The 23,003-nt window shown below is 36.7% G+C and overlaps 1 long non-coding RNA gene and 2 other non-coding genes across 35 annotated transcripts in view; all 3 read right to left on the bottom strand.

Annotated features, from left to right (window-relative positions):
* Positions 1-23,003, bottom strand: part of LOC103229707 (uncharacterized) — a 188,499-nt gene that overhangs the window by 135,893 nt on the left and 29,603 nt on the right. The gene's annotated exons all lie outside the window — the stretch shown is intronic.
* Positions 3,660-3,731, bottom strand: LOC119619157 (small nucleolar RNA SNORD113/SNORD114 family). Its single transcript, XR_005235593.1, has one exon. It is a non-coding gene; the product is annotated as a small nucleolar RNA SNORD113/SNORD114 family (small nucleolar RNA).
* LOC119619166 (small nucleolar RNA SNORD113/SNORD114 family) lies at positions 12,981-13,052 on the bottom strand. Its single transcript, XR_005235599.1, has one exon. It is a non-coding gene; the product is annotated as a small nucleolar RNA SNORD113/SNORD114 family (small nucleolar RNA).

Below are 23,003 nucleotides of genomic sequence, written 5' to 3'. Positions count from 1 at the left end.
AAGTCTCCACCTTAGAAAAAAGAGCAAATTAAATCTGAAGTAAGCAGAAGGAGGAAATAACAAAAACTAGAGCAGAAATCATTGAGACTAAAAAGAGAAAATCAGTAGAGAACGATCATCAATAACCAAAAAAAATGGGTTCTTTGGAAAGTTCAACAAAATCAAAAAGCCTCTAGACAGCTAACTAAGAAAAAAAAGAAAAGTCACAAATTGCTAATATTAGAAAGAAAGGACATCACTACAGACCCCATGGACATTAAGTGGATAATAAGGGAATAATATAAGCAACTCTATGCCCACAAATTTGATGACATTAAAGAAATGCACCAATTCCTTGAAAGATACAATCTGCCAAAACTCACACAAGAAAAGCTATTTGAATAGGCCTATGTCTATTAAAACAAATTCAACCAACAGTTAACTCTCCAAAACAGAAAACACCAGATATGGATGGATTTACAGATTAATTCTTCCAAACACTTAAGAAGAAATTATACCAATTCAGTACTCTCTTTCAGAAGATAAACTACTTCCTAACTCATTCCCAAAGGCCTGTATTACCCAAATACCAAAACCATTAAAAAATATTCAAAGAAAAGAAAAACTACAGGCCAATATTTCTCATGAACATACCTGTCAAAATTCTCAAAAAATATTAACACCACAACCAAGTAGAATTTGTCACGGATATGCAAGCTTGGCTCAACATTTCAAAATCAGTTAATTAATCCATTACATCAACAGACAAAGGGAAAAATATCACAAGATCATATCAATAAATATAGAAAAGCATTTGACAAAATTCAACACTCATTCATGATTAAAAAATAAGGCCAGGCATGGTGGCTTACGCCTATAATCTCAATACTCGGGGAGATCAAGATGGGCGGATCACTTGAGGCCAGGAGTTTGAGACCAGCCTGGTCAACATGACACAGCCCCGTCTCTACTAAAAATACAAAAATGAGTTGGGCATGGTGGCACATGCCTGTAATCCCAGCTACTTAGGAGGCTTGTACATGTACCTTCTGCTTAATTTTGCCGTGAACCGAAAATTACTCTAAAAAATATAAAGTCTCTGGCGTGGGGTGGTGGCTCACCCCTGTAATCCCAACACTTTGGGAGGTCCAGGCGGACAGATTGTCTGAGCTCAGGAGTTCAAGATGGTGAAACCCTGTCTCTACTAAAATACAAAAAATTAGCCGGGCGTGGCAGCATGTGCCTGTAATCCCAGCTACTCAGGAGGCTGAGGCAGAACGGCTTGAGTCCAGGAGGCAGAGGTTGCAGTGAGCCGAGATTGCACCACTGCACTACATCCTGGGCAATCTGACCTCAGGTGATCCGCACACCTCAGTCTCCCAAAATGCTGAGATTACAGGTGTGAGCCACAGTGCCCGGCCTAATTTGTCTGTATTTTAAATATGGCACAATAAATGACCACAAGCACACCATCTTACCCCACAATAGGAACACTGACAATATAAACCATTGTCTATGTGATGCCCTTAAACATTCAACAGGTTGGCCGGGCAAGGTGGCTCATGCCTGCAATCTCAGTACTTTGGGAGGCCAAAGCAGGCATATCATGAGGTCAAGAGATTGAGACCATCCTGGCCAACATGGTGAAACCCTGTCTCCACTAAAAATACAAAAATTGGCTGGGCATGTTGGCGGGTGTCTGTAGTCCTAGTTACTTGGGAGACAGGAGAATCGCTTGAACCTGGGAGGCGGAGATTGCAGTGATCCCCAGCATGGTGACAGACAGAGACTCCGTTTCAAAATATATATATATATGTGTGTGTGTGTGTGTGTGTGTGTGTGTGTCTGTGTGTGTGTGTGTGTATATATATGTTCAACAGATTAGGTCACTTGAGGAAATGTAATTTACCTGGGGTGCAAAAATAAAATGGAATAATCCTCAACTCTAAAAGTCATTTAAAAACTTCCTTATTTTCTTTAAGGTTCTCAGTTGTGTCGAATGGAAATAGAATTTTGTTTTTGTTTACAATCATTTCTACCACTGGGCAAAGCACAGAGCTTTTTTTTTTGAGACGGAATCTCACTCTGTCGCCCAGGCTGGAGTGCAGTGGCGCCATCTCGGCACAGAGTTTTTTTACTTTATTTAAAAATGTGCCCATTTATTTCTCTAAAATAATAAAAAGCATGAACAACTCCCCACAAATAAAGACGATAAAAATTAACTTAAATCCATTCCTACACTTTTTACCCACAGAAGTAAGAGCCATAATTTTCACCACTGAAAAATAATTAAATCAGGTATGGTGCATCTATTGTGTAAAGTAAGAGCAGATTTAAGAAAGAACAGCCTACATGCATTTAAATCTTTCAAGGGGCATTTGTAGGACTGTACAAGATTAATTATAAACTCTCATTCACACCACATTGTAATCAGTGGCCAAAGAATGGCCTGGAATATTATTTACTGATTTATCTGGCACCCAACACAAGAATAAAAGCTATTACAAGTATCCATCTATGTGTTTTCTACCCAGATGGTAAAAGTCTAGAACCTTATTCCCAATAATGGATCTCATTTATACAATACAGAATTAGGTAAATTTAAACACTTTTTTATGGTAAAATTTCGCCAAAATAGTCCATGCTAGACTCTACTTTATGTATCTCTTTATTCATTTTTTGTTTCACTTATTCATTTAGTAAGCATTCATGAACAATTATGTTTTTTCAGAGAAAACACAGTATGATCAGCCCATCAACAACCCAGAATTGTAATACAATTAAATGCAACTATACACATGAACCTGACCCCGTATGGGAAAAGCCTAGTTTTAGGTCTTTTGTTTTGCTTTTTTTTTTTTTACCCAAACATCAGTAAGATACTACAGGATAAATAATTCACACTTTTTTAGCACATGCTCCTCTTCAGTCCATGTTGTACCTCAGTGGTTCTCAACTGGGGCCAATGTTGCCCCCCACAGATGAAATTTGCCAAAGTCTGAAGAAATGTTTGATTGTCACACTGGGAGGAGGGTCAATATTGGCATCTACTGAGTAGAAGCCAATGAAGTTACCACACATCCTACAATATACAAGACAATCCTGCACCATAGAGAATTACCCAAAATGTCCATACAGCCAAAGTCAAGAAACACTGCTTTACGTTCCTCAAATAACTGAATACATTCACTCCTGTGTATACATTCACTCATATCATCAATATCTGTGAACATACAGACTGCATCAGAAATATGAATGGCATTAACCCCTGTCCATTTGCTCATCACTCCCAGACTAGATCATATTTTCTTGTGTTCATTAAGAAACAGCACCACCTAAATAATGCAGGACAAACAACATTGATTTCTAGGTACTCATCTCTCTATATATACACCTTACCCAAATAAGTATCAGATTTAATCAATTTATGTCGATACTGAGTGCTTCAGAAGTGTGTTAATAATAATAAATACATTATACATTCTCATAATTAGACCACATATGGCTCTACTTGTCTTCCTTTATTTACATATTTGTTTCATTTTTCATTTACTAAATCTTTTCTAGTAATACAATCCACACCTATGAACCTCAACCGCCTAAGAACAAAATCCCAAATAATTCTAACTTCTACTATAATATCATTTACCATATAGGTGTTAATTAGGTCTCCTCTTGTAATGGACCTCAGAGTTACAGGGTTTAATCAAAATCATTGATTCAGACACCCCAGAATACTCATCATTGGTCTAGGCCTAGCATTCCTTTTTTATTCATTCATTCATACTTTATTGTTTCACTCATTGAGTCACTAACAACAAAGCCAACAGACACAAATCAAAAAAATCTAAGAACGAGATCCTTGAATATTACTGAGATCTGTAAACTTATTTTCCATAGAAGTGACACTGCATTTTTTTAGAATGGATCTAAGCATTATACAAATAATGAACTACACTTCCTTGCTTCATACCAAACTCACATTAATATTTCATCCAGACTTTCTTGTATTTAATTTGTCCATATTTTAAAGATAGTACGTGAGGTAGCCAGCCTCCAAAATGGCTCCCAAAGCCCATGTCTCCTGGTACGCATAGCCTTGTGTAGCTTCTTTCCATATTAAATCATGACTGCCTATGTTACCAATAGAATACTGTGGAAATGATGGTGTATGACTTCTGGAGCCAGATTATAAAATACTTTGAGAGTTCCACATTTCTCTGTCTTAGGTTGATTGCTCTAGGGAACATCAACTGCCATGTTGTGAGGATACTCAAGCAGTCCTGAGGAAGAGTCCATTTGTGATGAAACTGTGGCTTCCCACAATCAGCACCAACTTTCCAGCCATGTAATTGAAGCAGACTCTCTAATACAGTCAAGCTTTCAGATGACTGCAACTCCATCTGACATCTTGCCTGCAACTTCACAAGAGACCCTAAGCCAAAACTGCCCCCAGTAAGCCTCTCCTGGATTCCTGCCACATAGAAACCGTGAGAAATAACAAATGTTATTGTTGTTTTAATCCATTAAATTGTTCAGTAATTCATTACACAGCAAAAGATAATAATACAATAGAATGAACAACTGTGGAACCACCATCTTAACTCACAATGAGGACACTGACACTATCTTCCTTTTCCTATCTAGAGGATATTCACTCCTCTATTCACTCCTCTAGCTTCACCCTAGAAGAGTGAATAGCCTTGATCTTTAACTTTAAAGAAATGTGTGTAAATCAACCACGGCACAAAATAAAATACAATATTAAAAACCTCTGAAAAATAAAAGCCCTCCATCATTTGTAATGGACCTAAGTTGGGCTGAATTGACTAATCATAAACTTTGGTTCACTTCCATTATTGGTTTTTGCATGGTATGCTTTTCATATATGTATATATTTAGCCATTTATTCTTCTAACATAATTTAGTGATGAACAAGCCACCTAAACCCAGGACATGAATTGTGACTATTATCTGCAACAGTCTCTGAGCTCCTTAACCACAGAGGTGAAACACCCATATCTTTATTGTTATTGAATAATTAGGTGTGGCATGTTCATTGTGTGAATGAAAATACACATTTTAGAAAAAAATGAAACAGCAAAGACTTAACTTCTTTTAGAAATTCTTTTAGATTAATCATAAGCCTTGGTTCCTAACACATTCTCATTATTGAGTCAAGAATAACCATACCTTTGGGATTTATTGTTTAATTTTTAATATAATGAACCCTTAAATCCATCCAACACAAGAGTAATAAATGTAACCATTACAACTATCCATTTGTATACTCCCTAACCACATAAACACCCAAACCTCATTAATCTTTTTTAAGGGACCGTATTTGAGCATTGCTGAGAGTGTGCCATGAAGCAGTGATCCAAGATTTACCTTAATTTAAGCATTTACTGACTCACTTGTGTTCTTTCTTTTATTTAATTACCCCAAAAATAATTTGATGATTTATTCATCTTTTTTTTTAAAAAAAGAATAAAACCAAACAGTAATCCAGAAGTGGAATACCATTTCACGCAACTGTTGACATGCACTTTGTCCAAAGTGGGATCCATGTAGATTTCTTTTTTTTTTTAATCTGTAAAAATGGGTTAATTGTTATCTTTGTTTGATGACAGATTGGCCAATCCTCCATATTCTTTTAAATAATTGAAACACAAACTCATTTGTTCATTTGCTTTTTACAATACATCAAAATGAATAAAATCCAAGAAACTGGACAAGAACACTGATTAATATCTGTTTGTATGCTCACTTGCCCAAAAATACAAATGGCTAGATCATTATTATTTTTGTAAATAATGTTCAGTGAACAGAATTGGATTAATAATACCTACGATCATATTCTCAATATTAGTCCACACCTGGCCTTCTTTCATTTAGGCAATTATTGGAAAAATTACTTTTAATGTAAATGATTTGTTTGTTTTCTAAATAAAACCAACAACCCAACATCAGTCCAAAATTACAACAGGGACTCTCGTGAAACTAGATATGTCTTTTATGGAAAATTGTAAGGGAGACTTAATCTATTTATGTTATGAAACTCAGTGCTTCAGAAAATAACAACAATTAGTAATAATCCTTGTTTCATGACAGACTTGCATAATTAGCCCATCATTAATTTCTGCATCTTTATTCTTGCACTGGTTCACTTCTCATACCATTCACAGCATGAAAAACTGAGAATCAGATCTTTGGCTATTCCTAACTTTTGCTGTAAGCCCCTTTCCCACAGAAGAAATTACTAGTTTCTTTTTTCTCTGAGAATCAAAATCTTTGATTCCTACAGCTCAGAATACTAATGACTGGCTATACTTGACATACTTTATGCATCGTTTATTTCTTTATTCATTGTTCATTAATAATAGTATAATCAATTCTCATGAATCAAAAAGCTCAAAAACAACATCTGTGACTACTAATAATTGTATATATGTCCATTGAGCACAGAGCTAATAGATGAGGTCACTTTTTGCAACATATATGTGTGCGTGTATTTGCATACATATATATACACACACATATATGCACTTTTTGCACATATTAATTAATCAACATCCTTGTTTCATGTCAGTTCCATGCTACTCACTGGTCCACAGCTGGCCCTTTTTCAAGTGCCAAAGATGATGTAATAAATTACCAAGGAACCATAATCTTGCTGCACAACTAGAACACTGACAATATTGTCCATCTTCCTATGTGCTCCTCCCTCAAGGAATTAATTATCAATGGAGAGGTACTTAACTGAATCACAGTGCAAAAATAAAACAGAATTTGAATCGTCTCTGAAAATGAATGAAACATCTTGTATTTTTCTTATTGAATTTTACTAGTGCTGAATCAGATTAATCATAAATCCCAATTCTGAACATATTCTTATCACTGGTCCATATTGGTATTACCTAGTTTTATTTATTAATATATCCAGTTATTATTTTAATAAATTCAGGCAACACCCATAAACCAACCTCCCAATCCAAGAACAGTAAACGCTAATTGTTACTTACATAAATCTCTTCTCTCCTTACCCACAGAGGTAAAAGCCAAGATCTTTAGCATTAGAGAATGATTAAACCAGTTCTTCACCATAATGTGCTCATTTGGTGAAGTAAAATACATACTTTCAAGAGAAAGAAAGACCCTACAGTTAGACTTTTTAATGGAAATTTGTTTGGCAGTATTAGATTAATCATAAACTTGGGTCACCTCATCATTGCCCAAAAATGGCACTCCTTATTTATTGACTTGTGTAGTTTGGGTTTTTAAATAATACAATGAATATCAACATGAGAATAAGAGCCATATCTATCACAAATGTCTGTCTACATACTCCCTATCCATAAATTTAACAGATAGGTGATCATTTTTGGTGGATCTCACTTGTGTAAAATTAGATAAATGTAAACCTTCGTTTTACGGCATATTCTCATCTATGACAGAGAATCTTTCTGATTTATATGTCTAGTGATTTGCTTATTTATTCATATATACAATTATGCATGGAATAAATTACGTATCTGTTTTTCTAAAGAATTACTCCATGGAAATTTCAATGTGTGCTTTACCCAAAGCAGGGGCAACCTGGAGCTCTATTTATCTGGACAACATTAGAGTGTAACTGGAGTAATCATTATCTTTGGTTCATAACACATGTTCCTCATTGGCCCATGCTTAACCTTCCCTTAAGTAATTGATCTAGATATGAACAACCTCCTGTATTCCCTTAGAACAACATATCAATAACAATGGACTCCAAGACGAAAGATACGAACTGTCAATATCTGTCTACATGTTCACAGCCCATAGCTACAGTCAACAAAATCCTCCTCTCTTAATTTTCTTAAAAATAAAACTCACTAAATAACGTTGGATTAATTATAACCCTGGTCACATGACACATTCTCAATATTGGTCCATGTTTGGCACTATCTCAATAAAATATAGTAAACCCACCAGCAGCCCAGAACTGAAATACCCTATGATCTCTCTCTATGAACTTAACCCAAGTTAACCCAAGTTAGAAGTGCCTAGATCCCACTTTCTCTATATGGACATCAGTAAGGTAGAATGGGATTAGTCATAAGCTTGCTCCACACTGTCCAGAGTTGACCCTTGAGATATAATTATATTCATTCAACTTAAAAAACAATATACAATTACCAGAGATCTTAGATTCTATACTTGAACACAAAACAACCCACATGCTCATTACCCATAGAAATAACTGACTCTATCCCTTGCCATTTTTTGTTGTTTTTTATAAAATTCAGTAGATACAATTAGATGGATCATAACTGGTGTCATGTAACACATCCTCAAATTGGCACATATTTGCTCCTTTTCTGTTACAGTCATGTAATATTTTATGTAAATATTTTCCCTTCTTAATAAACTGACAACCAGCAACCTCTTACCAATGCAGAATGCCAACATGGACACTTAGATGAATCTATCTATGTGTTTCTGTGTGTCTGGAGCTCCTATGTACTCCAAAAGACAGCTTTTGCCTATGTATCATATTGAAATTCAGTATTCTACAAATATATTACTAGTAATACTTGTTTCATGACATGCTGTCATAAATGGTTCACATATGATAGTCTTTATCTTCACTTACACATTACTTTGTTAATGCATTCATTGATTCACTTACAATCCCTACCTAAGCACTCACTGAAGCCCAAGAACCTGAACTTCTACTCTGAACTCCACTCCCTTACAGAGAAGAGCAAGGTCTCTTTCTAATGGACTTCAGAGTTTAGGGTTTAATCAAAATTAATGATTCATATGCCCCAGAACTATTCATCACTCACTTTTTTCTCATGTATTTACTTATACACTGTTTATTGACTATGCATATTATTTCATTAATGGTTTCACCCACAAAATAATTTAATACCCATGAATCACAAAAACCCAAGAACAAGACCTCTGACTGTCGCAGAATGCTATCTCCAGGCTCATTTCCCACAGAGCTGGTAGACGAGATCTCTTTTTAATTGGGACTCAGACTGTGCCTATAATTAATCAATAACCTTGCTTTCTACCCATCCCATGTGCCACTGCTCTTTGCTCAATTGTCTTTCACTTAATTTACTCATAACTTAACAGCAGTACAATGAACAGTCTATCATCTCATTCCACAACTGGAACACTGGCAATTCGTTCCGTATTTGTAGGTGCTCCCTTCCCAACAATGTAAAAGCCTAGATCTTTATCAATAGAGAAATCTTCTTAAAATATGGTGCACAATAGAGAAGAATATTAAGCAACCATGAAAATGAATACAACCCCCTCCAATTATGTTTGTAAGGGATTCCAGTTGTACCAAAATAAATTCATCTTTGTAAGGGACTTCAGCTGTACTAAAACAAATTCATCTTAACCTATGGTTCATTACATATTCCCAATATTGGTTCATGCATGGCATTGTTTAATTGGTTTTGATTTTGTTATTTTATTTTTAATTGACAGATAAAATTATGTGTATTTATAGTGTACGACATGATGTTTTGAAGTATATATACATTGTCGGTTGACTAACTCTAGCTAATTAATATAAACATTACCTCCCATAGTTGTCATTTTTGTGGCGAGAACACTTCACATCCACTCTCTCAGCATTTTTAAATTCTATTTATGTTTGAGGTAGCCATTCATTCTTTGAATTAATTCGATGGACAACATGAATAGCCCCCATCAAAGCAAGAACAAGAACTCTGTTACTCACATGTGCCTCTCTGTTTCTTATCCACATAAGTGACAGACATGATCTCCATCACTGGATAACAAATAAGTCAGATCTGGCATATGGAATGTGGAGTGAAAACCAGATTTTAGAAAATTCAAGAAGCAGCACAGATTTAGATTTTTTAAGGGACTTAAGTCCTGTTGTACCAAATTTATATATTAAAAAAAAAAAACTGCAGTTTTTGTCAAATTCCCAATTAGCCTAAGAATGGCTCTGATTTTATTTATTGACTTGTTTAATTACTAATTTAGGCACTATACGGAAAACTCCTGAACCTACATCCTAAGAAAATGATAAAAACGATGCATGTTCCAAATTCCATCACTTAAGCCCCACCCACAAACATAAGAACCAAGGTGATCTTTTTTATAGATCTTCCTTGATTAGAATTGGATAAATTTATGTTCCCATTTCTTAACACATTTTCACCAATGGTCTGTGTTTGATCCTAACTTATGAATCTATTCATTTATTTGTTTATTTTTTTATTCACTCATGGAATAATTTGTTAGTATTTTTATTTTCTTCAAAGAAAATGCAAAATGGCCTAAAATATTATTGCAAATAACTGATTCTATATGCTTTATCCACAGTGTGCAGAACCCCATGCCCCTTTTATTTATACAGACATTGTTAATGATAAATTAACCTTATTCATCTATGTTTGTCCTCTTTTAAATAATCACTTTCCTGCAATCAGTAGGACTGCTATACTCCAACAACAACAAAGCTAAAAATCTAATCAAAAACTCAATAGCTTTTATGGCAACTGCAACAAGAACAAAAACGTACTTAGGAATATACCTAACCAAAGGGGTGAAAGATCTCTACAAGGAAAACTACAAAACACTGCTGAAAGAAATCATAGATGACACAAACAAATGAAAACACATCCCACGTTCATGAACGGATAGAATCAATATTGTGAAAATGGCCATGCTACCAAAAGGAATCTACAGATTCAATGCAATTACCATCCAAATACCATCATTATTCTTCACAGAACTAGAAAAAATAATCCTAAAATTCATATGGAACTGAAAAAGAGCCCACATAGCCAAAGTAATACTAACAAATCTGGAGGCATTTCATTGCTCAACTTCAAACTATACTACAAAGCTCTAGTCACCAAAACAGTATGATACTCGTATAAAAATAGGCACTTAGACCAATGGAAAAGGAGAGAGAATCCAGAAATAAAGCCAAATACTTACAGCCAACTGACCTTCAACAAAGCAAACAAAAACATAAAGTGGGAAAAGCATACCCTACTCAGCAAATGCTGCTGGGATAATTGGCCAGCCACATGTAGAAGAATAAAACTGGATCATCATCTCTCACACCTTAAACAAAAGCCAACTCAAAATGGATCAAAGACTTAAAATCTAAGACCTGAAACCATAAAAACTCTGCAATATAACATCGGAAAAACTCTTCTAGATATTGGCCTAGGCAAAGAGTTTTGACCAACAACACAAAAACAAATGCAACAAAAACAAAAATAAATAGATGGGACCTAATGAAACTAAAAAGCTTTTGGACAGCAAAAGAAATAATCAGCAGAGTAAACAGACACCCCTCAGAGTGGGAGAAAATACTTGCAAACTATGATCTGACAAAGGACTAATAATCAGAAACTACAAGGAACCCAAACAAATCAATAAAAAAACAAAAATAATCTATCAAAAAGTGGACAAAGGACATGAATAGACAATTTCCAAAAGAAGATATATAAATGGCCAACAAACATATGAAAAAATGTTCGGCATCACTAATTACCAGGGAAAATGCAAATTAAAACCACAATAGGATGCCACCTTACTCCTGCAAGAGTGTCATAATTAAAAAATCAAAAGTTAATCAACATTGGCATGGATGTGGTGAAAAGGGAACACTTTTACACTGCTGGTGGGAAGGCAAACTAGTACAACCACTATGGAAAACAGTATGGTGATTCCTTAAAGAATTAGAAGTAGAACTACCATTTAACCCAGCAATCCTACTACTGGGTATCTACCCAGAGGAAAAGAAGTCATTATATGAAAAAGACACTTGTACACGCATGTTTATAGCAACACAATTCACAATTGCAAATATATGAAACCAGCCTACATGCCTATCAACCTGTGAGTGGATAAGGAAAATGTGTATATATATCCACAAACTGTGGAATACTATTCAGTCATAAAAAGGAACGAAATAATGGCATTCGCAACAACCTGGATGGAGTTGAAGACCATTATTCTCAGTGAATTAACTTAGGAATAAAACCAAACATCGTATGTTCTTACTTGTAAGTGCAAGCTAAGCTATGAGGATGCAAAGGCATAATAATGACATAATGAACTTTGGGGACTCAAGGGGAAGGCTGGTAGGGGATGAGGAATAAAAGACTACACATTGGGTACAGTGTACACTGCTCAGGTGACAGATGCACCATCACCACTAAAGAACTTACCCATGTAATCAAAAATGACCTAGTCCCCCAAAACTATTAAAATAAAAATAGAAAATTTTTAAAAATTGCACAGTGGTTAATATATAGTAAACAATTATTGTTAGCTATATGACTAACAGTTGTATTATTTTTTATTATTTTATTATTATAGTTTTATTTTGTCGTTGCTATGAGGGAAGTATTGTTCTTGATGCTACAGTTAATAAAAAAAATTCTGTCAATAAAAAATAAGCAAATAAATAAATAATCCCTTCCTTCATATACTTAGAATAATAACATCAAAATTTGTTAGCCTACATACCCTGAACAAGAGCTCTAAATAACACTAACATCTGCCCATAAGCTCAACAGTTGGTGCCTGCTTGATCTTTCAATTAGGTAGTTCTGTAAGCAATTATTTCTGTTCCCTTCTTTTCCCTTTTCATATTAAAATACAGAACAAAATTAACAGCTGGCAACCCAGAAACATACATCTGCCCATATGTTCCTAACCAATATGGTAACAGCCTTGAACTATTTACTTACTAGAACTCAGCTTCTCAGAAATATTTAATAATAATTTATATCTCACTACATACTCTCATAATTGGTGCATATCCAGCCCTCTTTGGCTGAATTCATTGGTACGTGTCTTTATTTACTCATGCACTGATTTACTACTAATAGTAGGATTCATATCAGATCTGCACAATCCTAAGCACGAGATGCTTATATTCCTCACTGCAGCTACAAGCTCATGTCCCACTGAGGCAGTAAACTAGGCTTGTTTTCACAATGAACCTCAGAGTCATATAGTTTAATCAAAATCCTTGATTCAAGCACCCCAGAGTACTTATCATTGCTTTAGTTTTGAGACTTTTTATTTATTTATACAGTTGTTTATTGATTTAGTTCATTAATTGACTAAAAATTACTTAATCAATATTCATGAATCACAACAAAGCAAGAATAAGATATGTGAATGTTATAACTGATATATGTAGGCTAATTTCTCCAAGAGCTCATCCACCAAATCTCCTTCTACAGAGGATCTCACTGTTACATGTATGGACCAACCAAAATCCGTATGCAGCCTCACACTCAGCGTGGCCCAGGCAGGGCCCTCTTTCTCTAGCCTTTCCTCAACTATTTTCAAATTTTAAATATTTAACAAAGAACATAAAGGAACATTGTGTTTTACTTCACTGACAACATTTTTTTCCTTCCTTGTGTTTTCTTTGCCAATAGCTTAGAAACCTAAATCTTTATCAATGGCAGAATGTGTAAATTAAGAGTAGTGAAAAAGTGAAATACTAAACAATTGTAAACTGCATGAAATATCTTCTTCCATCCATTTTTTAGCAGAACCAACTTGTTCAGAATTATATCGATCTTAAATTTTGTTTCAGGGTACATTTTCACCAATGCTCATTCTTTTTTTAAGTTTTATTTTATTCTTAAAATAAAATAAAATTTTATTTAATTGACAAATCCTTCTTGACCCTCTTTATGTATTCATCTATTTGCCTATTTACTGTTTAATTTGTAATAGGCTAATTTAATCTTACATCTATCTTTTGAAAGAAAATTAACAAGGATAAATCTACCAGCATCCAAAACTGAATATAACATCAACCCATCTGTGAACATTAAGCAGTTAGGAGTCCAGACATTATATCCTTTATATGGACATCAGCAGTATAGAAATGACTTTATCCTAATACTTGCTTCATAATTTATGACCATCACTGGTCTGTCATTTGTCTTCTTTTAATTTACTGTGACATAAACTTCTTCATTCATTCCCTTACAATCCATAGCTGAGAATCCAAAGAAACTGTTCAAAAACTCTGAATAAAACTAACATCTGTCAACCTGCCCATTACCCACAGAGATAATCAACTAGATCTTCATTCTCATTGTTGTTCAATGAACTCAATGACTAGAACTGGATTAATATTAATTCTTATCACCTGACACATTCTCAACACTGGTCGTCTTCCATTTTCTTATTTCCATAAAAATCTCTACCTTAGAAATAAGAGCAACCATCCATCCCTGTGCTTGTGTGTATTTTATTGACTTCAATGCTTCAAAAACATAATAATAATCCATTGGTTCATGCTTGGCTTTCTTTTTTTATTCATTTACACATTTGTTTAATAAGTTCACCTGTAATCCCAGCACTTTGGGAAGCCTAGGCGGGCAGATCATTTGAGGTCAGGAGTTCGAGACCAGCTTGACCTACATAATGAAACCCCGTCTCTACTAAAATACAAAAATTAGCCGGGCATGGTGGCAGGCACCTGCAATCCCAGCTACTCGGGAGGCTGAGGCAGGAGAATTTTCTGAACCCAGGAGGCAGAGGTTGCAGTGAGCCAAGATCGCATCATTGCACTCCAGCCTGGGCGACCGAGTGAGACTCCTTTTCCAAAAAAAACCAAACAAACAAACAAAAAAGTTAATTTATACATTTGTTCAATTTGTTTAATTATTTACTCTTCAATTCACTTAAACAATACTAATGTAATCAATACCATCAAGATCCTGCTACAGGCCCATCTATGAAAGTAGGAGACTGGGTATCTCTCACAGTGGATTTCAGTGGTGCCTACATGGATTAATCCTGCCCACATTCAGTACTTGCATGCTTAATCCTCTTCCATTTAGTCAGCTACTTAATCAGGTATTTGTTGTTAGTAATTGTCTTTGAAACAAAAAAAAACTGAAAACTAGCAAGACACCACCAACAAAATAAAACAGCATGGATTATTACATGATCTTTTCATGCCTTCCTTACCTAAATAAACTAACCATCCCTACCTAAAAGAATTAACCATTAAACCATAGCCATTATTTTTACGGGTTTTGGTGCTTAATAAAAACTATTTTTAATAGGCCAGACACAATGGCTCATGCACTGAGAGGCCAAGGAGGGTGGATCGCTTGAGCCCAGGAGTTTGAGCCCAGCCTAGGCAACACGGTAAAACCTCATCTCTACAAAAAATACAAAAAAATTAGCCAGGTGTGGTGGCATGCGCCTGTGGTCCCAGCTACTAGGGAAGCTGAGGCAGGAGGATGGCTTAAGCCTAAAGGTCGAGGCTATGGTGAGTTGTGACTGTGCCACTGCACTGCAGCCTGGGTGACAGAGTGAGACTCTGCCTCAAAAAAGAAAAGGAAAATAATCCTTGTTTCAGCAGTCTACACTTTAATGTTTAGCATGTGCTGTTTCCATTTTTTTCTCATTCCTTTATTCACTTATTAGTGATTCATCACTGATTAGCCAATAATAATACAATCAGTACCCATGGATTAGAAAAACATAAAATTGAATATTCCTCTCATTGGATTATAGCAGTGCTGAGCAATAAAAAATTTAATGCCACCTACACAAATACTTGTAAATTTTCTAGAAGCTACAGTATTTAAAAAGTAAAAAGAAACAGGTGAAATCAACTGTAATTATGTATTTTATTTAGCCCAGTATCTAAAATACTATCTTTTAATCGATATAAATAATTCTAGAAATATTTTACCTTATTCATATTGAGGTTTTTAAACTCGGTATGTATTTTTCCATGTAGATCACATGTCAATTAGACTAGTCACATTCCATGTGCACAGTAGTTCCCGTGGCTAGCAGTGATGGTATTAGACAGTGCATGTCTTTAATTTCCCACAGAAATAATACACTAGATATCTTCCTATAATGCATCTAAGTATGACACACATGGATCAATGGATCAATCAACATTCTTCATACATAGCAATGCCACAATTATCACTGGCCCATCCTTAGCCCTCTTTCTTTTAATTTGTCTATATTTCAAAGATGACACAATGAGCTACCATAAATCCACCATCTTCTTGCCCAGTAGAATACTGATAATTACTTTCAATCTTCCTATGTGCTACCCTCTTAAGCAGTTAATGGCATAGGTCTATATCGACGGAGGACTGTTTAAATCAACAGTGATGTAAAATGTATATGAATATTAAACTGCCAGCAACACAAATAAAATAGCCTGACTATATTCTTAATGGAAGTGGTGTTGAGTTGGATTAATCATGAACATTGATTCATATAACATTCTCATCATTGGCGCATGCGTGTTCTGTGGTATTTTAATATGTGGAGCTTTTTACTTCTTTTAAGTAATACAGTCAACATCTGTGAGCAAATTATCCAAACCAAGAACAGGGACCCTGACTGTCCTGTCATCAGCCTCCATGCTCCTTGCCCACAGAGAAAGCAGCCCGGCCCTCATCATTACAGAATAGCTAATCACCTGCGGTGTACTCACTCTGTAGAAGAGAAAGCAAGTGTGAAAAGGTGTGAAAGAGACTAGATTTAAACTTTTTAAAGAAATATTAAAATTGCAAAATACTGGATTAACCATAACCCTTGGCTTGTGCCACATTCCCAACATTGGTCCATGGCTCGCCCTCTTTCTCACCACTGACCCACAATTAACACTTCCTTCTTAATTGACTTAATCAATTGATTATTTTAATTAACTTAATAAACACCACTGAGTGAATCACCTAAAATAAAAATGAGAATAATGACCATTACAAACCCTGTCTATGTGTCCCCTCTTATATGAGTGACAGTCCCAGGTAGGGAGAGCCCGCATTATCTGCCCAGCAGGACTAGAGTTGCCGTGGGGTGGCACTGCTCAGTGCCTCCTATTCTTTTTGTAAGTGGGAGTGGTTCTTGTGGCCTTCATGTCTATAGAATATTTACCATACAGGAGACAGATAACCTATTTATTTAAGGTCTTTGAATTTTAAAAATCTATTCACTTACTGATTTTTATAATATAATCAAGGAAAACACCACAAATCTACCATCAAAACCAAGAAAAACAGTAGTATATTATAGAGATAGATATATAATTAATAGATAGATAGATAGATAGATAGATAGATCGATAGATAATCTTTTAATCCTTAACCGTAACTGGAGAAACAGAAACCTTTATATAATGGACTTAATCTGTTCAGAAATGTATGGATATAATATTAGGTTCATGACACACTTTCTTTTATTTAATTTTTTTTTTTTTTGAGACAGAGTCTCGCTCCGTTGCCCAGGCTGGAGTACAGTGGCACAATCTCGGCTCACTGCAAGCTCCACCTCCCGGGTTCATGCCATTCTCCTGCCTCAGTCTCCTGAGTAGCTGGGACTACAGGTGCCCGCCACCATGCCTGGCTAATTTTTTTTTTTTTTTTGGTATTTTTAGTAGAGACGGAGTTTCACTGTGTTAGCCAGGATGGTCTCGATCTCCTGACCTCGTGATCCACCCACCTCGGCCTCCCAACGTGCTGGGATTACAGGCATGAGCCACCACACCCGACCCATGACACACGTTCATCACTGGTCCATGCTTAGGCTTCTTTATGTATAATGACAATGAGTTGCATTCATCTACATATTCCTCACTAACAAACGTAACACGAGATCTTTTATTTACGGACTACACTTGTGGTGACAAACCCTGGTCTATGTCACATTATGATCCTTGCCACATGCAATGGAATCTCTAGTGTTTATTAATCATTTTTGAAGTAAATAATTTCATATGATGAATATCCACAAAGCCGCTATTCAACACACTATGACTTTGACAATACATTTTTGATCCTTTACCACCAAGATACATAGACCTTCAACATTAGAGAAATGTTCACAGAAACTATGGGGTACACATTCATGTAATGCTCAATAGTCATAAAATAAATGAATAAGCCTATGTTGTTTTTTCATAAATGAAAGACATTTTTTGTCAGTGAGTCTCAATTGTACAGAACTGGATTAATCATATTCGTTTCAAGGAACTTTCCCATCACTGGTTAATATGGTTTGGCTGTGTGTCCCCACCCACATCTCATCTTGAATTGTACTCCCATAAATCCCACATGTTGTGGGAGCGACCTGGTGGGAGATAATTTGAATCATGGGGGCGATTCCCCCATACTGCTCTCATGGTAATAAATAAGTCACACGAGACCTGATGGCTTTATCAAGGGTTTCTATTTGTGCATCTTCCTCATTTTCTTTTCCCACCACCATGTAAGAAGTGCCTTTCACCTCCCGCCATGATTCTGAGGCCTCCCCAGCCATGTGGAACTGTAAGTCCAATTAAACTTCTTTTACTTCCCAGTCTCGGGTATGTCTTTATCAGCAGCATGAAAACAGACTAATATAGTAAATTGGTACCAGGAGTGGGATTTGTTGCTGAAAAGATACCCAAAAATGTGTGAGTGATTTTGGAATTGGGTAACAGTTCCAAAAGTCAGAAGTTGGAACAGTTTGGAGGGCTCAGAAGAAGATAGGAAAATGTGGGAAAGTTTAGAACCTCCTAGAGACTTGTTGAAAGGCTCTGACAAATATGCTGATAGTGATATGAAAAATAAGGTCCAGGCTAAGGTGGTCTCAGATGGAGATGAGAAATTATCTCCTAATATTTCAGTCTAATGCCTAAGTATCCTTGTGCAAACTGGAGCAAAGGTGATTCTTGTTATGTTTTAGCAAAGAGACTGGCAGCATTTTGCCCCTGCCCTAGAGATTTTTGAGAGAGATGATTTACAGTATCTGGTGGAAAAAAATTCTAAGCAGCAAAGTATTCAAAAGGGGGCTTGGGTGCTATTAAAAGCATTCCATTTTAAAAGAGAAACAGCATAAAAGTTCAGAAAATTTGCAGCCTGGCAATGTAGCAGAAATGAAAAACCCTTTTTCTGAGGAGAAATTCAATCTGGTTGCAGATATTTGCATAAGTAACAAGGAGCTGAATGTTAATCCCCTAGACAATGGAGAAAATGTCTCCAGGGCATGTCACAGGTCTTCATGGCAGTCCCTCCCATAACAGACCCAGAAGCCTAGGAGGAAAAAAATGGCTTTGTGGACCAGGCCCACAGTTTCCACACTGTGTGCAGCATAGGGACTTGGTACCCTGCATCTCAGCCACTCCAGCCATTGCTAAAAGGGACCAAGGTAAAACTCGGCCCGTGGTTTCAGAGGGTGCAAGCCCTAAACCTTGGCAGTTTCCACATGGTGTTGAGCCTGAGGGTGCACAGAAGTCAAGAACTAAGGTTTGGAACCTCTGCCTAGATTTCAGAAGATGTATGGAAACACCTGGATGCCCAGGCAGAAGTTTACTGCAGGGGTGGGGCCCTCATGGAGAACTTCTGCTAGGGCAGCACAGAAGGGAAATGTGGGGTTGACGGCCCCCCCCAGTGTCTCTACTGGGGCACCAGTTAGTGGAGCTGTGAGAAGGGGGCCACTGTCCTCCAGACCCCAAAATGGTAGATCCACCAGCTTGCACCATGTGCCTGGTAAAGCCGCACTCAATGCCAGCCTGTGAAAGCAGCCAGCAGGGAGGCTATACCCTGCAAAGCCACAGTGAGGGAGCTGCCCAAGACCATGGGAACCCACCTCTCACATCAGCGTGACCTGTGTGAGACCTGGAATGAAGGGATATCATTTTGGAGCTTTAAAATTTGACTGCCCCACTGGATTTTGGACTTGCATGGACCCTGCAACCACTTTGTTTTGGCCAATTTCTCCCATTTGGAATGGCTGCACCCCTGTTGTATCTAGGCTGCACCCAATATCTGCACCCCCATTGTATCTAGGAAATAAAGTTTGCTTTTGATTTTACAGACTCATAGGCAGAAGGGACTTGCCTTGTCACAGATGAGACTTTGGACTGTGGACTTTTGGATGCCGAAATGAGTTAAGACTTTGTGGGACTGTTAGGAAGGCATGATTGGTTTTGAAATGTGAGGAGATGAGATTGGAGGGACAATGGGCAGAATGATATGGTTTGGCTCTGTGTCCCCACCCAAATCTCATCTTGATTGTACTCCCGTAATTCCCACATGTTGTGGGAAGGACCTGGTGGGAGATCATTTGAATCATGGGCGCTGTTTCCCCCATACTGTTCTTGTGGTAGTGAATAAGTCTCACAAGATCTGTTGGTTTTATCAGGGGTATCCACTTTTTCATCTTTCTCATTTTCTCCTGCCTCCACCATGTAAGAAGTGCCTTTCACCTCCTGCCATGATTCTGAGGGCTCCCAGCCATGTGGAACTGTAAGTCCAATTAAATCTCTTTTTCTTCCCAGTCTTGACTATGTCTTTATCAGCAGCGTGAAAACAGACTAATACACTGCCTCATAACTAACTCTCTTTTATTTAACTTTTGTATTTATATATTCATATTCAATATTCAAAAAACTGCCATGAACCAACCACTTAACACAATTGACTAATGTAGTAGCTTTAAAATTTGACTCCCCCACTGGATATCAGACTTGCATGGGCCAGTAGCCACATGTGACTATTTAAATTTAAATTAATAAAAATTAAGTAATATTAAAAATTCAGTTACTCATGAACACCAGCCACACTTCAAGGACTCAATAATCACATGGGACTAGTAGCTACAATACTGTACAGAACAGATTACAGAACATTTCCATCACTGCAGAAAGTTCTATTTGGGACGGGCATGGTGGCTCACACCTGTAATCCCAGCACTTTGGGAGCCAAGGCTGGTGGATTGCTTGGGCCTAGGAGTTCACGACCAGCCTGGACATGGGGAAACCCTGTCTCTACAAAAAATACAAAAATTAGCTGGGTGTGGTGGTGCACACCTGTAGTCCTAGCTACCCAGGAGGCTGGGGTGGGAGGATCACCTGAGCCCAGGGAGGTCTAGCCTGGGTAACAGAGTGAGACCTGTCTCAAGGCAAAAAAAAAAAAGAAAGTTCCATTGGACAATACTAGAAAATACACTTAGGTTATATTCTAGAACTTTTTCTAATGAACCTAATTGGATTAATCATTATCTCTGCTTCATGAAACATCACTGGTTTATGCTGACACTTTTTTATCTGATTTGATCATTTCTAAAGAAATTGTAATGAGCAACCATAAATCCAATCTCTTACTCCAGTAATAGAACACTGACATCATCTTTCATCTCTTTGTGTGCTCCTTGGTCAGAGTAAACAGCCCAGATTTCTATTTATGGGCAAACGTGTAAATAAACTATGTACATGTACAAAATGAAATGCGAAACAGCTGGTAAAGGAAGTTAAACGAGGTAGGTTATTTGTATGGCAGTCATAATTTAATTAACTATAATCCTTTCATTCTTGGACCATTCTCATCGCCAGTCCATGTTTTGGCCTTTTGTTTATTTTACACACTTATGTAATTATTTATTTATTTTTAGTACTAAAATCAACATCCAACATGCCACCATGCAAAAACAAGAATATTAACTCTTTAACCAACGCACTTTTAAAGGGGTCTTGGATGAACTGAATTGGAATAATCACAATTCTAGGATAATGAGTGTTGTACTTTCCTCTAACATGGTCTTGAGGTCTGTCTCAAGAGAGTGAATATAAATTCTAGCTCTGCCTGATGGGGATCCAGGAGGGGTGGTCATAGGTGTTTACAGTGTGTCTTTTACGGGATATGTCTTTATCCCAGCAGACAGTCTAATGTCTAAGTATCCTATCTGTTACCAGGTGTCCCTCTCACAGGAAACTTATTTACACTGACAGTCCCCCTGTGGTTCTTGTCTGACCTATGTCCAGTCTATTCCTACCAAGGTAGCTGCTCTCTAGGAGATCCCTGACCAGGAAAGAAGTTTGATAGAAGTGTGTTGGTCAGGTGAGACACAGAGGAAGCAACTCAACAAAACCCTTGAAATGAAACAACAGAAGCAGTTTATTACTTACAGATCCTGCATGCCTCACAGGACCAGTGGGAAGGGAAAAGCCTGTATTGCAGGCTATGGCATTTCCCAAGCAGGTTTCCTGCAGAGAGTTCTCTTGCTCTATATTTAGAGCAAGCCAGTATAACTGTGTGGTCCACATAGACTGTGGGGTCAGTGTATCTAGCTGTTCCTTAGGAAGGTAGTATCCTGGAGGTGGCTGTACAAGGCAGTTATCTGGATCTATCACATTAAGAACTGGGAGGAGGTGGAGAACTACAAACTGTGTCAAGGGTGACTAAGCCTGCTTCTGGAATGAGAAAGTTAAACTTAGGTTCGAAATGCATGCTGAAGCTACATACAATAAAAAAAAATTACGACAATGAGATATGATCACCTTTGTCCCATGTTTGCTCTCTCTTGTTTTATTCATGTGTTTGTTCATTCATTCATTCATTTACTTATTTATGAACACCTTGAACAACTCTCCAGCCAAGATTTAAGAACATCAACTATTAATTACATTTTCTTTAAGTACCTTATCTACCCAAGTAAGAATAAAAATTCTCATAAATGTTGCACGACTACATAAACCACGATTTGTCCATTCTGTGCAACAAACAGCAACTATTAGAAAATTAAACACCCTGGACCATTTTTAATGGCTTTACTTGTGTAGAATTTAATTAATAACCCTCACTTTACATGAAATATTATCCTCATTATCTATGCTTGGCCCTTTTAAATTTTATTTGTCACTTTAAACAAAAATCATGAAAGAACAATGATGAATCCTATTCAACAAACAGAAAACGGCCAATACCTTACCTCCCTATGTGACCCTCTGCCACCGACTTAACATCCCAAACTTCTTCAATAGGGAAGTGTTGACGCAAAAGTGTAGTGCATAAATTAATAGTGGAATGCTACTGAAATGAATGAAACAGCATAAATATTTGTGTTTTGATGTCTCTCCAATATGCAGAACTGTGCAATCATAAATCTTAGATCATGATATATTGTCTTCATTAGTCCATGCTTGGCTCTCTTTGATCTTGTTTATACATGCATCCATTTATGTTTAATTA

Source organism: Chlorocebus sabaeus, chromosome 24 (genome assembly GCF_047675955.1).
Source record: "Chlorocebus sabaeus isolate Y175 chromosome 24, mChlSab1.0.hap1, whole genome shotgun sequence".
Lineage (NCBI taxonomy): Eukaryota > Metazoa > Chordata > Mammalia > Primates > Cercopithecidae > Chlorocebus > Chlorocebus sabaeus.
Note: the sequence above shows the minus strand (reverse complement) of the source record. Positions and strands in the feature narration are given on the sequence as shown.